Here is a 16,274-nt window from a genome sequence, read left to right on the forward strand (position 1 = left end):
TAGGAGTCGAACTAGGGGACTCTGGAACCTCTCCTGGAATAATGTAGTCACCTTCAGTGACCACCAGCTCTGGTGACTTTCTTGCTTTCCGTCTAAGCCTTACCAGATACTGTGAGTGTGGTCTCTTTGCTTGGGTCTTCAGCTCTGTCATCATTTTTCTATATTGGTTTTTGGCAAATGCGACAAAGTCTGTTTTCTGATACTGTGGGTCGACATTGACGGTGAAACACTTAGGTTTGGCAAAAAAGTCTTTCACCATGGCCACAATTGGCCTCATGTCAAAATGAGGTTGTGGTGACTTGCTTTTCTCACAGCCTCCAATGTTGTCAAAGTTCTCATAGTGCAGGTCTTCTCTGATAGCTTTGACAATATTATACGCTACAACCTTTGCTTCCACAGCTTTATAATCTTCATGAGTATATTTGCCACTGTACTCGCTACTGTCTGTTGATGTCTCATTTGTATATTTGACAAGAATGTCAGTCACAGCGCTGGAGGTCGTCCACATATCGATCTTGGATTTTACACTTGAAGGTGTTTCCACCCTTTCTGGTACAGATATTTCCATTATCTCTGGTGATTTCTCAGGGCTTTTACTTGTGCTTCTGCTTTTGCTTTTGCTTCTGCTACGGCTTTTGCATGGGGAAGTCTCATCAGAAAGTGCTGGGTGCCAACATGCTCCAAAGCACTGGAATTTCAGCTTATCCAGACACGTTTTCAGACATTTGGTTGCTTGAAACACCATTTGGTGAAGAAATTTCACGTTCGAACCACTGACAAAGACAGCGGGCTGCAAAGGCCAGTCAGGGCAACTGAGGGCTTCTGATGCGATGGAGCTGATTTTATGAGAAACTTCTCTTTCGATTAGTTCAGTTAGCTCTGCAGCGCTCTCACATTTGTCCTGTGGAACATCGAGAGCGAGAGCGAAGCTGGCCGAAAGAGAGTCTCCCAAATTTGTGCTAATGCTCTCCAGCGATTTTTTTATATCATCTGGAGACATTTGTTGTTGGAATCCTTTCTCAATTAATGGTCTCACAATTTTGAGAACCATTGTGACCACTAACTGCACAATTTCTGCGCATAAGTTAGCGATGGTAGCTGTCGTGTCTGCATCTTCCATTCCTGCAGCCAGCAGATTCCACTGCACTGAGGTGAATCTTTTGAGATATTTGCTCACAACAGGAACAAGATCCTGCGGAGCGATTTCAACGGCGTCTTCCATTGGGGATCTTGGGCAATCCATTCTTCTTTCACAAAAAGCTGTAGCAAACACTTTTGCTTTTTTAAGAAAATGTCTGCAAATGTTCTTCGACGAAGTCCTGCGCAGAGGGAGTGCGTGTGTCTCTTTCACTGAAGTAGAGTGGAAAGAAGAGTTCAGCCCTCAGACTTCAAAGTACAATCTATCTGACGTCACTGACATGAAAGGCAAAAACAAATCAGCCAATCATATGTGGCCCGATTATGACGTCACCGCACATTAAATGACCCAAACACGTCATCCTAATATCTACATGACAATAGAATTTATGCCTCCAAAGTACATTGACGTCACACGTCGAGTTCTAAAAAGATTCTGCGGGCGCACGTACTGTACGCGCACCAACGTAGATTAAATTAATATGTGCGTATTAATGTAATCTAGTTATCCTAACATAACGGTTACAGCCGACACCAATAAAATGTTAAGTCCTATTTTTTCCCCCTCTATTGGACGTTATCTGGCTGGAAAAAGGTAGAAGTGACGGGACCGGTAAGCCGTTGTCAAAGCAAAAAAAAAAAAAAAAAAAAAAAAAAACTCCAGAACTCGAGGGGGGGCTGGCCGGCCTGCTGCCCGGGCACAAGGCGCTGGTGTGCGGATGAGTGAAGGAGGGAGACTCGGTCTCTGGAGCTCACCATGGTTACATACATAGCAGACGCTTTTTGTAGGCTACATTTTTGTCCTCGCGCTTATGACACGCGCCGTCCCTGCAGATTGGCAGCTGACTTGAGAATGATATCAGGCTACTCTGGTTAACTGTTGAGACAATTGAAACTGGTAAAAACAAATGTGTATCAAAATTACAGAAAGAAGTGGCAGGCAGGGAAGTGAAGTTTTACACGATGGCAGAGGGAGAGAGCTTGAGAGTGTGATTGTTGCTGAGATTTAATCAGGTTGATTTGTCAGTGATTTATGACAAGACCGGACACTGCACAGAACAGCAACCACGAAGACTTGTCATCTCACTGGTCATTAAATAAGACACATTGTTTACTCCAGCACTCCTTAATTCTTTACTAATTCTCCGCCGGACCGCGGCGTGTTTTTTCCTTTTTATTTTGCAGATCTAGAGCAGTGAGCGAGTGAGCAAGCGCCTGATAAACAGCGGATACGCACCAGATGATTGACCGGGGCAAAAACTGAAACGAGAGGCATACAGAGAGGAAAACACAGCATATCGGCTACAATATACAGTAAGGTAGGTAGCCTGTGTCCAAAAGGCTTTGTCCTGTCGTCACGACGTGAGTGAGGGAGGATGGTGGTTCAAGTATGAGGAAACTGTCACTAGGTGCGTTTCCATTACCCCTTGAAATGCGCATTTTTTGTTTTTGTTATAGTCTATAGCTTCTAACATGTTCTCGATCAGTCAATCAATTTGTAAAAATTGCCGTCAGGTGATGCGTTGCGACACCTGCACCGGCTCGCGGAGAAACTGGACTAATGGAATAATTAACGAGTTCAAGGCCAAACCACGCCGTCTTGCCCTTTAAATTGAGAGCGCAGTGCGCACAGGAAAGCAGCGATATCGTTGTCCTCTTCTGCTTTGCGATATAAAACCATCAGGCCAAGCTGTTACATAATCATATGTGATGAATGATGTGCCCAGTAGTTGTGTTCAGATGGTTAAATGGCTTTGTTGATCATGCGATCAAAGTAATTTAAGCGTCGTTACGCACGCCGCATCTCTCTCGTCCAGTGCGCTCCTCTCCTCTCCTCCCTCTCCAGTACCGGGCTGCTCAGCTCTGGGACCGGGGCTGAGAGACGTCACCGCCTTCACTCAGTCTGTGATCCCTCTGGTCAGCGCGTTTAGATCCGAGTGTGGCCTGAGTGTCCCACACCTGAGCTCTGTGCCATAGCGCGCAGCTCCAGCTCAATGAATGACAGCAGGTCTCCCAGTTACCTGCTCAGCTGCTGCTCAACACTGATCAGAGCAGCTCTCCCTCGTTTGCTGAGGTTTTATTATAAACTAAAATCTCCTTTTGTTCTTTGCCGCATAGGCCTATATCTCCCCATCTTCTCTTCACTTCATCTCTTCTCTTCTTGTTCTACCAACCACATTTTAACTTTCTCATAGATAATCTCCCACGTTTTTTATGCTGCAGCTCCACAATATGTTTATTTGTCCCTCTCTCTATTAATGCGTCGGATCAAATTTTTATTCTGCGTTTGTATCCATCCAGATCTCTGTCCACACTCTCCATGGCGGAAACGGTTACGCGCAAAACCCTCATTTAAATACTGCGGTTTGCGCGTGTTGTCATTTAGCATATTACTCATAGTAGATCATTGTGCTTGCGCTAACCAGACACGCAAAAATGTGTTTTTTGAATGACTTTGTTATTGATTTATTTGAGCACGTCATATCCATAAAACCTGTCCCTCTTCAGTCATTTCTAATCGTTAACACACACTTTGTACGTGTAGACACTCTGCTGTTCTGGCCCTGACATCTCTTCCTCATCTTTCTCCTCTTTTTCTTCCTCACCACAGTTCTCAGCCTCTGCAGATGAAATGAGGAGGGGGGGGGAGCCTAATGCCATTTGATTCGTCAGGGGCCAGCGGAGCCTTCGAGGAGTGAGATGCTGATGAAGAGGAGTCACAAGTTATATTGATGGCTGTTTTGTTTTATTGATTGAATTTAAATATTTATTTAATCTATTGATGATGATTGATTGAATTTATGCTGTTCTGTAGCCTAACCTGAGTGAAGCATGAATAAAGTTTTTTTAAACTTGACTTTTGCCTCTTAATTGTACATGCAGCACACAGGGATTATAATTTATTTATGTATTACAGAATATTGTAGGCCGACGTCTCGGCGATATCTTGCCAATGAGCAAACGCTCTCCATGCGGCGTCTTGGCGACGGAACTTGATGCGTCGGGAATACGTATCTGGGTTTGGTTTGGTGGGGAGGTGAGAGTGAGTTATCTGTAGACAGCTTCCCAAAGAAACCGCAGGGCTAATGGGCAGCTATGGATAAATGAGCGTCGTATCACTGTCCATTTCCTTGATGTAAATCTCTGTTGACGTTGCAAACACTCATCCAGTTGGCTGTCTGCCACAAGAAGGTGAGTTTTACATACAGTTTTTTCAATATGATATTAATAGCTGAGATTCCACCAATGCAGGTTGGCCTTCTACCCTGATATTCATAATGTTGGGTCTTTGTTGCAATTTAAAACAGAACCCCAACCAGAAAGTTGCACTATATGCAGAACTCGTTACTACTGAGGGATTACATCTATTGGTTGTTGACATTTGGCTCCATGAGCTGTCGAACCACTTTGAGCTCAGATTTAATCATTTTAAATTGTGGAAACATCCAACCTAAAAGGCAACACAGAGGTAGACAGGGTGTGTGAAACAACAATCTGCAACAATCACCTCAGTAAACCTTGAACCGCAGGAAGAAACAGTTCAATCCAGCTGTAGATATGCACTTATGGTGTGATCCAGTTAATCATAATTATAAGAGTAAACTAACTTTGCATTTTGATTTGTTTGCGGATTGGTTCCTATGTAACACAGTTGTGGTCTTGAGTCCCTGTGGTTAAGAGATGAAACAAAGGACAGTCTCAGCTTAAGTTTTTCTTTCACTTTGAAATGATCTTAAATCTTTTTCAGATAATAATCGTTTGACATTCATCTTAAAATGTTTCATACAAAGGTAACACTGAGTCCAAACATACAGAATGTCCTTTAATGTGGCCCGGATCACTTGCCTTTACAGACCTAGCATTGGCAGCGGAGTCATGTGAAGATACTGTATGAGTTCAGTTATGTGTCTGAATGGATCTCTTTCATAAGTCCATACATACATACAGTCCACATACATATAGGCTATTTTCTAAATCTCATCATGTCCACCGCATGCTGTCACACAACTTTAACTTCAAAACATGTTGACTGAAAAAATAAAGAGGCTGTAGCATGTGCTTGTTACACAACTACACATATATTCACTTAATTAACGTGTAATAGACAATGCCAATATAATGATACAGTTTAACTGCAGTGTATTTAGCTGAAAATGAATAAGACAAATTGAATTGTGTAGTATAACTTTAATAGTCTGAGTATACTTGATCAAATCAGTTTCCATAAAGGCTGTACTCAGTGTGTTCATTGTGTTTGACGACATCTTTCAAGATGGATTAATTCAATTACTCATAGCTGCCCTGATTTCCCCCCCTTTACCCCCAGTATTTTAGGTCATTATATGGAAAATTAGATTTCTTTCATAAAGAGAAAATTGTCCTCTTTTTATGGTTTGATTGAAAAAGCTTTTTCTTAAAATTTTCTGACAATTATCTGTTTGATTTTACAGGACAAACTTTTCTTTTCTAAGTTCATTACATTACGTTTATGTAAATATGTGCTCATATTTTTGTTTGTAAAGACATTTCTGGAGCATTGCACTTTTTTCAAGCTTGCATTAATATAGGGTCAGTAATACAGCTTCTTCGAATGAATATATTCTATATTATAATGTAAAACATATATTGCTTAAGTTTATGGACATTTCTATGGTTTTCTCAAAAATTCTCAAACCTCAAAAATGCACAAGGAAATTCTGCTCAATCCCTTCATGGCAAGGTCAAAGGTCAATCTGTGATCCCTGGTATTTCTAAAACCCTTGTGTATGGCCATGATAATCTGCATTTACTGTGATTCATATTTCACATGGGCCTGCAGGCCACAGAATAGCAAACATAGCCCGGGAGCCAGGGCTTCATCACATACATCATCACCTCCAGTCAGGTGGACTTGGAGACGGGCGCCTTTCTGCCAAAGCAAACATCCAGTTTCATCAGAGCGCTGTAACTATAGCTCCTCTTTCAGCTCTCAGTAGTCACTCAGTGGGATGATTTTGCACGGCTGGTGAGAATATGAGGGGCATGGGTCTAAAGTGGAAGACATCCTGGTTATAGCAGTGGCAGATCGAGTGTTGACAAGTGTTACTCAGCCTCGATTAATAAGTCAAGCTCTCCTGGGGCTGAAGAGAGGAGGCGTGTGAGGGGCGCTCTTGCGATTTTGCACTTTTACTGCAGCTTTAATTCCCATGCACACACAAATATTCTTTTATAATATCAGCACTTAGTCACAGACTACCAGATTCCTTCATTATTAAAATACAACAATGAGATCTAATAACATCTGTTGTAAACATGCACCTCAGCTCTTTCCAATTATCCTCTGGTTAGCTGTGTTTAAACAGATGTATTGTTAAATGCAGATCTTCAACATACAGTATAGGCCTGAGCATGTGGTTGTACTTATTGGTCTAAGTGCTTTCTAATGAAATTGATTTGTTAGAACATGTAAGCCATTGTCTGCGCTGCAGAGCAGGGAGGTGGGTGAAAAGGTCACCAGCGAGTTTTTTATTTTTAACATCCCGACACTGTAGTACAGTGAGCTGATAAAGGTTGTGTGACGTGCACAGTCAGTGTGTAACTTCTCTGCCAGGGATGCCCTGCCCCCTTGTGATGGGACATTCAACATTTCAGGAGTCAATATACACTGCTTTCAATTTGTAGGATTTTCCAGATTTGTATTTTTTTTTTTTACCACAAACAAACAAAACAGTTTTGGCCCTCAAACCATTTTGAGTTTCAGTTTCAAATCCAAAAGTCCAAGATGAGAATCAGAAATATTTCACGTTGACATTTCATCACTCCTGATTCCCAGTGTAGGACTAAAGATCAGCCATGTGGAGGTGCTGTGGAGCAGGGAACAGGTGAATACATTTGAGTCCATGCATCTCTGTCAAGTGAACTGATAACAAATGCAACTGTGGGGGGGAATTAGATCAATATAGTGTAGACTTTGATGATGTAAATTCGGTGTAGAATAAGGATGTGAGGGGGCTGTGGCTGTATGTGACGAGGATATGATGTAATCTGATGAGTCAAATAAAAAAGTAATGAACCAAAAATAACCATGACGAAAATTAATTTTGTTTCCAAATAAAAGAGGCTACCAATTTAAATGTCAATTTAAACTGACATTGAACTTAAACTGACCAAGAGAAGCTATAGAACCCATTAATGGACCCAACATCTATCACAAACACACACACTTTAACGTGAACTAAAGTAAAACTATATAAAGAGTTTTTAAGCATTTGACTTAACTCATTGGCTCATTTCACAGGTACTACCTTTCGGTGTGAGGCCAACATCACTTTATGATTCAATGCAATTTCCTGTACAATGAACGTCTGGCAGGAAGAACGGACCAAAATAGATTCATTGACTCATTTCTACCATGTTGTAAACTGTGAACCTGTCATAATGTATACTGCACAATTCATCTGTGCATTGTCCATGTTAAACTCACTCCACAATGTATGTATTCTCTCTCTTCGTTGTTAAAAATATAGATGTTGTCTATTTATCATATTCAGTTGTCTATAACAGCACTAAAATCTACAGTATTTGTGCCATGTGTAGATCTAATGTAATTATTGGCACCTTTTCATTCTACCACATTAAGCTTAATTTTTCATGCTGCAACCTTTGCAGTCTGCAGATATATTTCACTTCACTGTCTTCACATCTTCAGTATGTTAGCTTTGTTCACGATAATTTGTGTTTTCTAACCACACATGTTTGTTGATGTCATCCTTTGTCAACCTCTTTACTTCAAGTGTCTGTAGGCTACTTCCTTTTTTGGCTGAGACAGTTTGATTTTCTTGTGTGAAAACTACTGTTGATTGTTGTCTAATGTGAAGTGGATGTCAAGTTCCAACATTTAGGAAATAAAACAGTATTAAGCTCATTTTGACCCAGAAAACAATGATTTTACTAATCTGTTATGAATGCAATATTTTTCCATTGTGTAAAATTCATCTAAAAAAAACAAAACAAAACAAAAAAAGAGAGACAAAAATTCAATTAAAGAACACAAGTGAGGAGAACAGGAAGTGTGTGTAGATGAATGAGTTTTAGATGACTTTATTAATCACTGTAGGCTAGATATCTGACATTTAGCCTACTGGATTCATGAATGGGGAGATTGTGTGTTGACACAGAGAGGCGTGTAGATGTGAGTCAGAAGATTTCTCAAAAATAATCACTTCCACAATAAAAATGCCGGAAGCAGATCAGCGTCGAGAAAAAAAGAAGGAGGAATCAATAAAACACATTTCCCATTGTCATCAGCAAGGGGCGACAGTCCCCCAGTGTGTGCGTCCCTTTTTCCTCTGGCGTTGTCCTGTACTACTCCCGGCGTTGGTGACGTCACCAACCGGGCCGGCGATCAAGCCGATCGAAGAAACCAGGATCCCACCGGAAACCGACGAGGAACCTTCAAAATACAAGTGGCTTTTCTCTCTAGTAACTCATTGTTGAAAGTTTTCTAAATCTGAGTAAAAATGATTGAAGTGAAAAGCACAGAAATTAATCAGTGGGTCATAAAATATTGTTGATAAAAAATAAAATTATCATCTGGTTCTGCACTTAAGTAGCCTACTGTTTCACTTGAATTCATTTGTAATATAATAACACAATAGGTAGGCAGGCTACAGTGATATATTTTGTCTTCTTGTCTAAAGTCTACTGGAATGATTAAGTTTATAACATGGTTACGAAGTTGTGTTTTGTCAAAGAGCTTACATTTTATCCATCAGCCAATTCATACAGACAGGATTGGGTACAGTAGCATTATTCCATCATCCATGGGGGAACAATACGGCTGCAACCAAAATTATTCTTCAGACAGAGTTCTGTCTTTTCTAGTCTCATTGTTATATCTTTAGCTACATTAGTCAGATTTCCGTCTGAAAACCAAATGTGTGTTGAGCATATTACCACAGAAAACTGGTGGTTTGAGGTTTTGCTAGTGTGAATCAACTTCCACATACTATCGTGGAAGATGTCAGAGTCAGAAACAGAACAAAAAAAAGATTTGGTGTATTTATGCAAAGAAAATAGTAGAATAATACATTAGGAACTAAATACTAAATATTAAATAAATAAATAAAAAATAGAAAAGAATACATTGGAAAGTAGTAGGCTATTGTAAAAGAAGAAGAAGAAAAAAGTTCACAATATACAGTATAAATGCACTTTCTGCATATAAACTATTATTATTATTATAAATAGAGCTGTGCAGTATGTAGTAGGCTACAGGTGTAGTTTAGTTTAGTTTAGTCTATTTCGTTCTTTGGTTTGACACAGCATCGTGCAATAGAAATTGCAACTCAACACAACAACAGCAGCTAGACAAGGTCCAAGAATAAAATGACAAAACCAAAATAAGCAAATCAGAGTCAAACAAACAAATAAATAAGGTGTGAAATAGACATTTAGACTGAAGAGGTGTAAGATGTAATGTGCTACCGGAGGGGAGAGGGTAGGAAAGAGTCAAACATCACGACGTTTTATTTTGGTAGTGTAGACCGGAAGTCCCGTTTCCATGGCACTGGCTTGATAGGAGTGATTGAGGTGGAGGCAGTGAGCCTGCGACAGAAAAACAAGCGAGGATAGATCGAGCACTACATGGTCAGTGTATGATTTAGAAAGAAAAAATAACAGGGAAACCAGAAGAAATGTGGATTTAAACGTTAATATTTTTTTTTTGTTTGTTTTTTCTCGCGGGCTTAGTTACTTACTGTTTTTTGTCACACGGGTTTCCATTTCGGCGTGTGGAGTGTGTCGCCGTTTGCCCATTCTCACTGGAGTGAACATTAAGGTAAGAAGAAGCCTGTAGCCGAAAATCAACTGTGTTAAGTTGGTGCACTTGGACGGGCGGGATACTTTGCCCGGTCAAGCTGCTGTTTAAGTGACGTTTTCCTCGTGTTATCGTCTCTTTAAAAAAAATGTGCCAACAAACAGCGGTAAAAGTTGGCAGAGAAACGGTCGCTTTCTCGTGTCACTTTCTACATTTGACGCTGGGTCTTTGTCCACTCAGACGCTGTGCTGGAGCTCACAGTCTCTAGCTTGCTCACGATTTAATGTCAAATGGGCGCACTCAACGTGGCTTAAATGTCCCAAACTGTTAGTTTAAATGTGTTCACTCTGCCGTTTTGCAATATTTATACAGAACCACTTCTGAAAGGCCTGTAAGCGCAGCCCAGTGTTGCAATCCACAAGCAGGTCTCTCTGTAGACATCTCTGATTTCTAAGAGTCATTCCCCCCCAACATTTATGTGCTTTACTTTGATATTTTAAAAAAGATAAACAAACAAACACAAATTAACATTTCTATTATTAATTAGTGTGCATGTCGTATGTTACTGCCTATATAAAGCGCTGTAGCTCACGCACAATGAACCACATTGGCCAAAACACCATAGATTGGCTACTGGTGCCACATGCAGAGCTTGTCAATGTTACTAGTGGCTTCTCCTGGTAACTGCACCATTGTATCCATCCCATCATTCCCAGTAGGCTACATAATAATAATAGGATGCACTGGATTTCTTCCTTGTTTGCAGAAGCTGGACTAAATTCATGATTGTTTCCTTTTTTCTTGCTCTGTCAGGTCAGAGATGTGATTCATGTTACTTGAAAGTACAGACGCAGCAGTTTTTTTTTTTTGTAGCAGGTGCACACTGATGGCACACCTAGCAGACACACCCTCTGTTAAGGGTGCTATCGAAACACAGACAAGGTTTGCTCGGTATGACAGGTATGTGGACAGAGAGTGCAGTAATAGACTGCCAGGCCTGTATTGCAGAAACTTCTCACCTCATGACATCAATGTAGGTCATAAGTCTGCACACCTCTTCAGAAAGGAAGTTTATAACCTTTCCTCCGTTACATTCATCTGAGAGGTAAATGTGTGAGGGGCTCTGCAGTTTTGTTTTTACAGTTCAAGTGGATTTTTTTTTTTTAATTCAGGGCTTTTAGTGTTGGCCTCACTGCTTTTACTATGAGCACTTCCTCTGACTCAGCTTGATGTGTTAGATCTGATCATGAGCTCCATGATCCCTGTTGTGAGGCTGATACAAGAGGTGAAAAAAGAAACAAACAAATCAGCCATGTTTATCGCAAAAATGCGGCAAATCCATCTTCTCTAACGTGAATATTTTCTGGTTTTCTCAGTCCTTTTTGATATAAGTAGGTTGAATATTTTCTGGCCTTGCAACATGTACTGGCTATTTTCTGATGTTTTATAGACCAAACAGTTCATCAAGAATGTAAGCAATTCATTAATTGATCAAGTAAGCGTTAGCTGCAGTCCCACAGTGTAATACTATATTTATATAGGCTGAGGATGGGTGGGTAGGACGTTTGTCTGGAGGTCACCTAGGGTTTCCTGATCTTATCCATAGTCAGACTGTATTCTTGCAACCCTGTAGTCGATTAATGATTGAATGATTGTTCAATTTCTTGACAAGAGAGCTAATGGAAAAATAACTCGCTGTTTTCCCTAAAAAAACACAACACAGAATAAGGTTTGGCTGAATTTATACCATCATATCATTATAAATGGAAAATATTCCTGTTTTGAACAATATCAACAACAAACTAACATCAAGACTGTTAAAGAACAGACTTGTCTTTGGGGGGGAAATGTGTTTCACTACTTGTTGACCTTTTACATACTAAACAGTTGCTGAGAAATTAATTGACGGTTAGTTGCAGGCCTACTGTCGATGTGCCTCCATTACGCAGCTTATAAAAATGTCGCCCTCAGAGGACCGATAGAGGAACATTTTCCAAATGAGTCACAGTGAATTGCCTTCCTTATCCGCACAGAGACTAAAACTAATGGTGCATTCAGGCAGCCCCTTATTAATTAATAAAGAAATTCAAAAGTTAACATGCAGGAAGTTATTCTCCCGCAGCTGGTCAAACAAGCTAAAGTAAGTTTCATGACAATTTACAGTGTTTATTTCAAGGGGGAAAACAGCGCTCCAAGTTAATGATACATGATTGACTGTAACTTCATATTCTGTGTAAGTAATTATTATAAGAAACCTACATGTAATGATTAACAACATATCAAAGCTGATAGAGAGAACAAACAGAGGGAGTATTCGCACCTTGAAGTGACCTTTTTTTATTGGTCCAATTCATGTGTTGTATTTTCCAGTGACTGGCAACCAAAGGAAACACATTCCAAGTAAATAAAATGTGGTCATACGGTAGTTTCCAAGTTTTGTAACTTGACAAGGACCACGTGAATTCACCGTTAAACTGAGCAAAGGATTTTGGGAAAGCTGAGGGCTGCAAAGGAGACTCTGCTGGTGATTTGAGGTGACACTGTGGGCTCAGGCTTGGTGGTGTTGTTGTTTGCTGGTCAATGCCAAGCTCGTATTATGAATTCAGCTTTCATAATACCATCCGGTTTAAAGATTGCTCCATTTCCATTTTTAGCTTTGGTTGGTTTAGTTTGGGTTTCACCGACGCCTCTTGTGTAACAAAAAGATTTTCCTCTCTTTCATTAGCTGTCATTTAAAATTACTTCACATACAGATTTGCCATTTGAGTCACATCTTAACAGATGAGATAATAAGCCAAATCCGCTCTTCTTTATATTTGATTGCACAGTTATGAGCTGACACTAATTACTCAGCAGTCATATGATGCTTAATGGGCCTCAACTGTCCTTGCACACTGTGAGTGATTAAACATCACACAGTGCCCACACAATGTTTTGTTCATCCACTGTTTTCGTAGGAGTTGTTGGAAAAAGATGTTAACAAGAAATGTGTTTTTTCCCCCCGCAATCAAATTGAGTGGGCAATTTACATTGTACATAATATTGTACAAATGAGGAAGCATTGACCAAAGTAACAATTTAAAAATCCAATTTTAATAATGAAATTGGTAGTTTAATAATTTAAGAGGGCAAATAAAATACAAGGCAAAATATCTGCATTGTCTTCTGTCTAAATAGATGTAGCCTATATGTCACTAAATGACAGTATGGTGGTCGAACACCAACAGCTTTTTTTTTTGCATCTTTAGTCCACTGTTTATGTTAACGTATATCACTTTATCATGTGTGGACTTGTTTTTGAACTTTTATGTGGACATCCCATTCAAAGTCAAACAACTTTTTTTTTCTAAACCTACGACAGTGTTTGAGACAAAATAGTTTATGGTTCCTTTGAAGTTTTATGACTTATCCGTCACTTTGACTGTAGCTCCCTGCAGTGCAGCAGGGGAAACAATGAAGGGAACGAAGATCGTTGTCAAAAAACTGGCATTTTGGCTCAGTGGAAATTGACTTGTTTTCCCTCCCTCAGGAAATCTTTAACTGTGTTGCAGAGGAGAATGAATTAATAAGTACAGGCACAGATGGGCAGTTCAGAGACAAAGTGCTACTCATGAAGAACATCATGTTGGTGGTGAGATACAGGCCAGGTCATTGTCATGGTAATCATCTGTAATCTGGGGAAAGGGCAGCCCATTAAACTGACAGTACATAGTAATGACAATGGACCCCCTTTTCTATGACCCCGTGATCTAGAAAGCGAAAGAGGATTTGTGTAAAGCCGAAGATGCACAATGACCACTGATCAATATGTGGTTATGTTGTTGTTGTTTTTGCACAACTGTGTGGCTTTGTAGAATTTGAATGTAATTCCCTGGTGTCAATGATGATGTCCTTCACATCACATTGTTGTTTGAAGGAAATGGTTGAAATGCAGTCATTTTTTTCCGTGTTGTCATGATTTTCAATCCCATGAGTGGTGTGATTTGAAGGGTGGTGATGTTGGTCTGTTGGTAAAACCCTCCATTCACATTCACATAGCAGTTATTCCAGCAATTTCTTAATGACTTGGGTAAATGGAGCTTAGATTATAAATTATAATGATTTAGATAAAGTCCTGATGGTTTTTCTTGAGTGAAATATGTCAACATCTACCTGACAAATTGCATTTATCCTTAACAGACAGTTAAGCCGAATGAATTTGACAATGACTACATTAAAGCGTGAAGGCAAATGTTGAGGCATCACTTCAGAGGGATGTAGGCTACGTACTGTTTTTCTGTGCATTTTCACTGCGCATCAGATTCTGTGACCTGTGGCAATGCAACGAGCAACGAGTCCCCACTATGCATGCAAATCACCCATGATTTATTTAATTAATATTCAAGGAATTAATAAGAAGTAGAAGAATTAATATTATTTTGACTGTTGTTGTTTTTTAAGTGTAGCATCTCTGGCTCCTGCAGCTGCTGCAAAGCCCCCAGTGGGAAGCAAACACTGTTTTTCCTCACGGCAAAAGGAAAAATGAGTGGGGTAATGAATCTCACAGAGCAATGGCAGAATATGTGGTGAAAACCCTACAGACAGTCAGCATAGACAAGTGTCTGTGGATTAGGTTTAATAGTTAATAATCATTTTGTATAATAATTATCACATTTTTAACTATAAGATGTATTATTTCCTGATCAAATAAACTACCTAATAGATTTGAGGAATTAAAATGGATTAAAAATCAGTAATATGCTATTGAACCTCCTCCCTAATTCCCATTAGCCTCAGCAGCTGTACTTTGCATTTTTGTCAACATGCTAAAATGCGAGTAAGCTAGTGGCCATGGCAAACAGAGCCCGCTTAACATCCGCAACTTAACATTTTCATTGAGAGCATGTTAACATGCTGATGTAAGCATTCAGCTCAAAAGCACCACTGTGTCCGAGTACAGCCACGCAGAGCGGGTGGTGCGGCTGCAGACGCCTACTTTTCTTAAACCTGTTTTTCAAAAACAAAGTTGATATCCAGACATGGCTGTAATATTACACCTTAATTCCTCTGTGCCTTTGCTTCCCTCGTCTTATCAGTAGTTTAGGGTTTCCGTTGCCTGTCCTTTTTTGTTCTGCTCGTTTTGTCCTTTCTCTCCTCCCCATCCTTCATCTCTATCATCACCTCCCTCCTCCGCCACCCGGCTTGAGTGTTCCTAATTCGTGGCCAACAACTGAACCAACAGTCTGTTGGCTTCAGTGTCCCTGTGTTACCACTGGGCACCGGGCCTAATCCTTCTCTGGGACACTGAGGGGGAGACCGTGAAGGGAAGGAGCGAGAGAGTGCGAGAGAGAGGGGAGGAAAGCAAGTAGAGCTGGTTATAATGTATGGTACAGTATCTCAGCATTGCACCATTGCCACACACACATGGAGGAGGGGGGTGGAGGGCTGCAGCCGCAAAATGTATAGTGGAAACACTCACTGAAGTGAAACCTAAGACTTCTTAGCAGGAGAGTGTGAAATTTGGACAAAAGTTCAGGACCTTAGTTGCCTCTGCACACACACCCACACACATACGAAGAAACCATTAGAGCTGAAAGATGCTGCACAAATTCACAATCAAAAAAAGTTAGCTGAAAACAAACAAATTAATTAATAGAAGCGCTATACTACCCAGGATGCAACATTTAACCTCCTGTGTGAAACTGACCTCAGATTTTCAGTTTCTCTATATGTGTGGTAAGTTACACATGTGGGTAATAGAATTGCAGCATTACAAAGCGTTAGGTCTTCTGACTGACAGCAGACGCATCCTCACACTAATGTGTAGCGCACACATGGTTTCACAGTGCAGTATAGACGTACTGCTTTGTGAACAGATATAGACCTGACAAAGAGCACTGAGCTGCTGTGATAAATGATGACTGGAGTCAATGCTGCACCCGCTGCCTTTGGAAAAAGACTTCCCTCAGCTTAATTACATGCCTCTGCATCTCTACACCAAACCACCTTCACCTGTGTGTGACCCCATCTTTTTTATATCACAGACCAAATGTGCTAAACAACAGTGCAGGAAAAGTAAAGATGAGGGAGTAAATCCTCAGTTATGTTTCCTTAAGGCCGTCCACTGCCTTCTCATTAAAATGTGTTAATTAGTTAATAAGCTTACCACTATAAATGAAAGGAGCTGAATGTGGATTGCTGATGTTTGGTTGATACTTTGCTTCACTGGGTAAGGTCATTAACAGTGTCAGCTTGATATTGGTGTCTCCCTAGAAAATAATCAGTTTAATTAGAAATGGAAAATAATTGTGTAGTTTAATCCCTCAAAGATATTACCAATATTAGATGAAGACACGCCACT

General features: G+C 40.2%; 1 protein-coding gene across 1 annotated transcript in view; it reads left to right on the forward strand.

Moving 5' to 3' along the window:
* The first annotated feature begins 9,736 nt into the window (after positions 1-9,736).
* nck2a (NCK adaptor protein 2a) overlaps positions 9,737-16,274 on the forward strand; it is a 36,397-nt gene continuing 29,859 nt past the window's right edge. The window contains exon 1 of the mRNA XM_083997454.1: positions 9,737-9,955. The gene's annotated coding sequence lies outside the window, so the exon portion shown is untranslated. The remainder of the gene's footprint in view (positions 9,956-16,274) is intronic.

Source organism: Trachurus trachurus, assembly GCF_905171665.1.
Source record: "Trachurus trachurus genome assembly, chromosome: 21".
NCBI classification, from domain to species: domain Eukaryota; kingdom Metazoa; phylum Chordata; class Actinopteri; order Carangiformes; family Carangidae; genus Trachurus; species Trachurus trachurus.